This window comes from Erythrolamprus reginae, chromosome Z, assembly GCF_031021105.1.
Source record: "Erythrolamprus reginae isolate rEryReg1 chromosome Z, rEryReg1.hap1, whole genome shotgun sequence".
Lineage (NCBI taxonomy): Eukaryota > Metazoa > Chordata > Lepidosauria > Squamata > Dipsadidae > Erythrolamprus > Erythrolamprus reginae.
In genome coordinates this window covers 107108288-107117114 of record NC_091963.1, presented here as the reverse complement: position 1 = coordinate 107117114, position 8827 = coordinate 107108288, and positions in this window count along the sequence as shown.

Below are 8827 nucleotides of genomic sequence, written 5' to 3'. Positions count from 1 at the left end.
CAAATGGGAGTAGTCAAACAGAAAGATTTTAGACAATTCCTACAATTTAATGTCACTGACAAGGTTGACAGAGGCTGATATTCAGAAAACCTTGAGAAAACTCATCTTTGCTCACCTCTGAAATAGAACATAGAATTTGAAAAATCTAGGTAACTCTTGCTTCTGAATGATTCTGTATTTATTGCAGCTTCAATAATTTAATACCTTAGTTTCCTTTAAGTGATTGAAGAAACCACTGATTTCAATACATTCTTCAGTTGATTCTTTAAAGCATTGGTTCTTTGGTAGGTGTTTTTTAAATAGGGCCAATCACTCTATCAAAAAACAATGATGTAGATAATAATATTCATTTGATTTTCATTAATAGTTTTTGTTCTGAAGTCTGACTCTAACTTGATTAATTTGAAAAGTATTGCTTTACTAAAATCTAGCCAATTAGCAAACAAATACAAAATGTCAAAGAAACAATAACTCTACAAAAAATTAGCTGCACTGCTCAAAAAAATAAAGGGAACACTCAAGTAACACATCTAAATCTGAATGAATGAAATATACTCATTGAATACATTGTTCTGAATAAAGTTGAATGTTCTGACAACAAAATGAAATTGATTATCAATCAGTGTTGCTTCCTAAATGGACAGTTTGATTTCATAGAATTTTGATTTACTTGGAGTTATATTCTGTTGTTTAAGTGTTCCCTTTATTTTTTGAGCAGTATAGATTAATCTCTGAGCTTGAAACTGAGATCACAAATAGGTATAGTGACTGTCCAAAATGTAAAAAGTATCTTTTGTAAATGTAAAACAGTATCTTTTATTATTTTTCAATTATGCCACCCAGCTCACCTGCAACCCTAGACAACTTACAATCATTTAAATAATTAAAAACATTTAAAAATGGATATTAACTCTAAAATTTAGGATTACCAAAGACGGAAGGGAAGACAGCAAGATGCAGAAAGGAAACGTGAGATTTATCTTAATACACTTTGATTAAAAGGTTACACTGTGTAGAAATCAAAAACAGCAGTCAGTTAATTTATAAAAGATTAAGCTAAAGTAAATAAAATTTGACATTAGGATTTTTGTTGCAATATAGTGAGTGCTCACCCTGAATTTTGCAACCCACATCTGAAAGCTTTAGGCAATGGTGAATTCCAAATCATTCATAATTAAAGACAGCAAGCATTTATTTTATGTTTAAAAAGTTTGACTTGGATTTACCTGGGCCAACCTATTCCTTTAAGTAGTCCAACAAAATAAGTAGGACTAGTTATACATAGGCCAGAGCATGCCCATGTTATACTATTGTTATGCAAGTTGCACTCATTGCCAGTTTGCTTCCAGGTCCAATTCAAGATGTTGGTTCTTACCTTAAAAGTCCTTCCTGGAAGTGATCCAGGTTGTCTGACGAACAGTCTCATTTCAATGAGATTAGCCTGTCCCACCTGTGCTGGAAGAAGAAGCATGCTGCAGATTGGTTCAAGGAATTCCACCTGGTGGGGCCCAGATTGAGAGCTTTTTCCTCTCACATTTCCCACACTCTAGGACATCATGCTACCTCCAAAGTGAGATCTGCATCTATCATTTCAGCCTTTTAAAAAGGCCTGAAGACCTCTGTCAATTGGCTTGGGGCCCTGATGAGAACATGTTGCACGAATCCCAGCGACCAGTTAGGTCCCACAGAGTGGGTCTTCTCCGGGTCCCGTCAACTAAACAATGTCATTTTGCGGGACCCAGGGGAAGATCCTTCTCTGTGGCGGCCCCAGCCCTCTGGAACCAACTCCCCCCAGAGATTAGAATTGCCCCCACCCTCCTCGCCTTTCGTAAGCTCCTTAAAACCCAAATCTTTCTTTATATGCTTCAACAGCACCTTTAAACTATAGACATACTGTATAACAGACAACACTGAGCAAGTTAAAAAAGCCCTATAAAATAGGTCTGAGAAATACAATACATGTAAAAAGTATGCAAAACAAATAGGAATAGAGATAAATGATATTCACCCATTATCATGCCATATCAACAGCATTTTTTCTTGCCAACAATATGTATTGTATGTGTTGAAGGAGATCTGTTGACCTATCCAAGAACAATTAATTCAGTTAATGGTATGTTCAGGGAGCTTCAGAAAAGGTTCTGCTTTGCAAATTATCCCACTTTCTCACAACCCATAGTTTGAGAACCTTTTTATTTAACTGATTTAAAGAAATTCAATTTACTCATGGCTGCTCTCGGTTTATCTTCCTATAATTAGCTGCTTTCTGATAGGAATGTGGATTTAAAAATAAAAAGTATCCCAAGTATCCATAATATGAATAATATAAAAAGGTTTACTTCATAAAACAGATATTAAATATCATTTATTTAATACTTGTCTCCTTTTCCAAAGGACATACAGCAAATGGGAGTAGTCAAACAGAAAGATTTTAGACAATTCCTACAATTTAATGTCACTGACAAGGTTGACAGAGGCTGATATTCAGAAAACCTTGAGAAAACTCATCTTTGCTCACCTCTGAAATAGAACATAGAATTTGAAAAATCTAGGTAACTCTTGCTTCTGAATGATTCTGTATTTATTGCAGCTTCAATAATTTAATACCTTAGTTTCCTTTAAGTGATTGAAGAAACCACTGATTTCAATACATTCTTCAGTTGATTCTTTAAAGCATTGGTTCTTTGGTAGGTGTTTTTTAAATAGGGCCAATCACTCTATCAAAAAACAATGATGTAGATAATAATATTCATTTGATTTTCATTAATAGTTTTTGTTCTGAAGTCTGACTCTAACTTGATTAATTTGAAAAGTATTGCTTTATTAAAATCTAGCCAATTAGCAAACAAATACAAAATGTCAAAGAAACAATAACTCTACAAAAAATTAGCTGCACTGCTCAAAAAAATAAAGGGAACACTCAAGTAACACATCTAAATCTGAATGAATGAAATATTCTCATTGAATACATTGTTCTGAACAAAGTTGAATGTTCTGACAACAAAATGAAATTGATTATCAATCAGTGTTGCTTCCTAAATGGACAGTTTGATTTCATAGAATTTTGATTTACTTGGAGTTATATTCTGTTGTTTAAGTGTTCCCTTTATTTTTTGAGCATTATAGATTAATCTCTGAGCTTGAAACTGAGATCACAAATAGGTATAGTGACTGTCCAAAATGTAAAAAGTATCTTTTGTAAATGTAAAACAGTATCTTTTATTATTTTTCAATTATGCCACCCAGCTCACCTGCAACCCTAGACAACTTACAATCATTTAAATCATTAAAAACATTTAAAAAATGGATATTAACTCTAAAATTTAGGATTACCAAAGACGGAAGGGAAGACAGCAAGATGCAGAAAGGAAACGTGAGATTTATCTTAATACACTTTGATTAAAAGGTTACACTGTGTAGAAATCAAAAACAGCAGTCAGTTAATTTATAAAAGATTAAACTAAAGTAAATAAAATTTGACATTAGGATTTTTGTTGCAATATAGTGAGTGCTCACCCTGAATTTTGCAACCCACATCTGAAAGCTTTAGGCAATGGTGAATTCCAACTCATTCATAATTAAAGACAGCAAGCATTTATTTTATGTTTAAAAAGTTTGACTTGGATTTACCTGGGCCAACCTATTCCTTTAAGTAGTCCAACAAAATAAGTAGGACTAGTTATAAATAGGCCAGAGCATGCCCGTGTTATACTATTGTTATGCAAGTTGCACTCATTGCCAGTTTGCTTCCAGGTCCAATTCAAGATGTTGGTTCTTACCTTAAAAGTCCTTCCTGGAAGTGATCCAGGTTGTCTGACGAACAGTCTCATTTCAATGAGATTAGCCTGTCCCACCTGTGCTGGAAGAAGAAGCATGCTGCAGATTGGTTCAAGGAATTCCACCTGGTTGGGCCCAGATTGAGAGCTTTTTCCTCTCACATTTCCCACACTCTAGGACATCATGCTACCTCTAAAGTGAGATCTGCATCTATCATTTCAGCCTTTTAAAAAGGCCTGAAGACCTCTGTCAATTGGCTTGGGGCCCTGATGAGAACATGTTGCACGAATCCCAGCGACCGGTTAGGTCCCATAGAGTGGGTCTTCTCCGGGTCCCGTCAACTAAACAATGTCGTTTTGCGGGACCCAGGGGAAGATCCTTCTCTGTGGCGGCCCCAGCCCTCTGGAACCAACTCCCCCCAGAGATTAGAATTGCCCCCACCCTCCTCGCCTTTCGTAAGCTCCTTAAAACCCACCTCTGCCGTCAGGCATGGGGGAACTGAGATACTCTTTCCCCCTAGGCCTTTACAATTTATGCATGGTATGTTTGTTTGTAGCTATGATTGGCTTTAAAATAAGGGTTTTTTAGTTGTTGTAGTATTGGATTTACATGCTGTTTTTATTCTGTTGTTAGCCGCCCCGAGTCTACGGAGAGGGGCGGCATACAAATCCAATAAATAAATAAATAAATGTTAAATTAGGAGTGATAATGGATTGAGACCCCACCTCCCCCAGTAAAGTAGGGAGACAGGGAATGTTATAGATCCTATCTCCTAAGGATGCATATCTGGCTGGACTCAGAAGAAGGGCCTTCTTCATGGTAGCTCCCTCCATTTGGAATACCATTCCTACAGACATTAGACTGCACCCCCCTCCCCCCCATTTTGACAGTCTTTTGCAAGGCCACGAAGAACTAGTTCTACCAACAGGCCTGCAGCCTCCAGAGTGGGATGCTGATTTGTTGCCACCAGGGAGCTATTGTTTTGTTCTTTTTATATTTATTTTTTAAGAAATAGGCCACCCAGAGTCATTGAGAATGAGCAGTAACTCTCTTATTTATTCAGAGGATTTATTACTCAGCTGCCTGAACTCTCTCAGCCCTAAGGAGGAGGAAATGGCAAACTACTTCACCAAAGAGAGAGAGAGGAAGAGAACTGTAGGGACCAGTCCAGGCAGTTACTAGGAATCAGGAACTGACTCAAAGGCATACATACACATAAACATCAGGGAATAGTCATATTTTAATGGATATGGTAGACTTAAACATGGTTATGGTAGACTTACTCCCTATTTGATTTCTGAGACATGATACAGGTAGTCCTCACATAACAAGAGTAATTGGGACCAGAATTTCCAACATTAACTAATATTGTTGTAAAATGCAATGTCACGTGATTACATCACAGCAGTCCCAGGGGTCCCCTACTGTCATTAGGCAAGGATCATGGATTGTTAAGGAGGGACTTAATGTGACCAAGATTTGTGACATCCACCTGGCTTCCCACAAGCAAAACGAAGTTAGTACTACAGCATGAGTAATAACGGCATGAGGAGGTGTAGGGGTGCTGCAGCAAGAATGAATGACCTGTAGAGGCTTGCAATAGTGCCATGTGACTATGTGTGGGTTAAGAAAGGCTTGCTGCTATGCTGCATAATTATTATTATAATTATTATTATTATTATTATTATTATTATTATTATTATTATTATTATTATTAATTAGATTTGTATGCCGCCCCTCTCCGGAGACTCGAGGCGGCTAACAACAATATAAAAAGACAATGTAAACAAATCTAATATTAAAACCAATCTAAAAAACCCCCAATTTAAAAAACCACTCATACATACAAGCATACCATGTATAAATTCTATAAGCCTAGGGGGAAGAGAAATTTCAATTCCCCCATGCCTGACGACAGAGGTGGGTTTTAAGGAGCTTGCGAAAGGCAAGGAGGGTGGGGGCAACTCTGATATCTGGGGGGAGCTGGTTCCAGAGGGTCGGGGCCGCCACAGAGAAGGCTCTTCTCCTGGGTCCCACCAAACGACATTGCTTAGTGTATGTGTACAAGTTGGGGGGGGGGAGGAGGGAGAGATGCTGCAATACTCTAAGAATGCACTTCAACAGGGTGGAGGTGCTTCAGTCACACATGTATGGCTGGGATGGAGGGGGAGGGATGCTGTGAATTCTCAGGACAAAAAGTGGCAGGGACGACCTGCAACCTTCCTTGCCAGTTTCCCCACTTTGTTTCTGGGAAGTTGGAAGTAAAGGTCACAAATGACAATCAGGTGAGGGAAGGACGCTGCAACTATTACAAGAGTAGACCAATTGCCAAGTGCCCAGATCACAAGTCATGTGGCCATGGGGATGCTACACGGACAGCAAGTTCAAAGACAACCCTACATTATTATTTATTCAATGCCATTGCAGCCTGCAAACTAGGCGATATGGCTTAGCACTCAACTGGCGCCGAGGAAGTTACATTTTCTACAAACCATTACTAGTTTTTCTACAAACCTTTACTCAGTAGGATAAACACCATCTTCGGAGAGGGGCGGCATACCAATCTAATAAATTATTATTAAATTATTATTATTATTAAACATATTTTTTTCTGCCCCAAAATTAGAATTTCTCTACTTATATTTTACAGCACATTTCCCTTCCTTTTTTGTCCTCCCAGAACCACCATTTGACTTCTATTAGATTTATGAAAATGTTTCATGTTGTTTTTTATTCTTAAATTTACTCTAAGACGTCTGATCCTCCATAACCTCATGGACCAAAACACACTAGACCCCTACCTGTCTTCCACTATCTCCCAGAATTCACCGAAACCTATGCCCACTAAGAAGGAGTGGGTTCTGGATTTTGTTATTACCAGTTCGCTCAGGACATGCCATGTGCGTATGCATTCACAGTACTAAAAAAAACTTCTGTACATGCACAGAAGCAAAATATAAGATGGCAGCGATAACGGTGCCGCTGAAAGAACTGGCTCGGGAGCGTGGCAGGCTTGGGCTGCTTCTGGTTCCAGAGACCCAGGCCGTCAAGTTACTAATGCTTCTATAGAACCAGTCCGAACTGGTAGGAACCTAACTCTTCCACCAGGTTGATAACAGTATTGAATCATCTCATCCTCTGCTATCCACTTCCCCTTTTACATTCCATCTTTCCCAAACTCAGGTCTTCCTCTCTCTTCTCACTTGGTAGCCAAAGTATTTGAGCTTCAGCTTCATTATCTCTCTTTCCAAATAACAGTCAGGCTTGATTTTATTTAAGATTGACTGATTCGATCTCCATGCAGTCCAAGGGACTCACAAGAGTCTTCTCCAACATTAGAATTTGCCGCCCAATCCCATAGGACTCAGGACGGCATATTCTTCAGTGTCCAGCCTTCTTTATAGTCCAACTCTCACAACCATACCTTACCACTGAGAAACCATAGTTTTGATCATACAAATCTTTGTCGGCAAGGTCATGTCTATGTTTTTAATAGACTGTCTAAGTTAGGCATAGTGTGTGTCCTCACATATACGACTGCGCCAGCTGCTGCCTGGTTGGCTTTGACTCAAGCAGCCAACAAACAGGAAAACAAAGCCCTGCTATTGGTTGAAGTTTGACAGTTCCACTATAAAAGGACCTGTTAAGCTGTTTGTTCTCTGTTTTGTTCCATTGGTGATAAAATAAAGGTTGCTGTTACAGTTAATTCCTGAGTTTGTCTCTGTTCCTGCCAGCTACTCTCCGCCCACTTAATACTGGCAACGAAGGTGGGATCTGGAGCAAAAGGAACAAATGCAAGCCAGACCTTATGAGTGAGTCACTAGAGCTGAGCCATGAGCTGAATTATTCCCCAGCCGGGCAACGAAAGGTCGCTGAAAGCTGACTGAAAATAAACTGTCCTTCTCAGGATGGCTACTCTAACAGCTTTTGCTCCATTCAAGCCTTCAATAGAGACCTGGGACAACTATCCTACTCAATTTGAGCGCATCTTTATGGTGAATGACTTTACAAAGCTCTCAGGATCCCAAAAACTGTGATATTTCCTCAGCTCCTGCGAATGTGATATGTTTGTCACAGCCAGAGCCCTAACAGTGCCGCAACCCATCTACCTGGTTCCAGAGCAAACTCTGATCGACAAACTAAGAAACCATTATTCTCCTGATCCATCATGTGTTACTAGAAGACATGTGTTCCATCAGGGTCTCCAAAGAGAGGGCGAATCAATGAATGACTAACAGCCACCCTTAGAATTGTCACTGTCAACTGTGAGTTCTTAGATCTTGGACCAACTCATTTGCGGAGTGCAAGATCTGAGACTCCAACACTGTTTGCTGACCAAAAACCAACTGACACTCATGACAGCACTAGATGAAGCCAGAGCTTCATAGCTGTTGGAGAAATCTGCCTTAGAAATGCAGCATTCTCAACCACTGATAGCTCAACCTAGGAACCAATCGGTGCCTCATGAAGACACCGAACTAGTTGCACCTAGTTCAGCCACCTCCAAACAATGCACAGGAAAATTACCTCAGGTGACTAATCACCTCAGGCTGCTTGCCTCGGTTGTTGAGGAAACCATAGTCGAGCTCACTGCAGGTTCAGAAGCGCCATCTGCCACCTTTTCTGGACAGGGCACCTGTCTAGGGTATGTAGAGCACCCCGGCCTCACTCCCATCAATCTCCAGCACCTGCCTTCACACTAATATCCAACAGCCGACTTTCTCCCTCAAGAGATGGCTGTTTCTCCATCTCCAGAACCACAGATCCTCACTCCATGGCTGTGAGTCAGGCCTCTCTGTCCAATTCTACTCACAAACTATTTGTCACTGTCCATGAAAGATGGAGGTGGACATGGGATCCTCTAAATCTTTGATCTCTTGGGCAAATATCAATCAATTAATGCCTAGCTTCTCCAAACTATGCCTTCAACTCTATTTAATGTCCCCAAAAGGCTACCAAGGCAAACTTATTCCTATTGCAGGTTGTGGATCTTTTAATATTTCTCATGTAGGTTTCCAAGGGCAACTACTGTATTTTTAGGTGTATAATT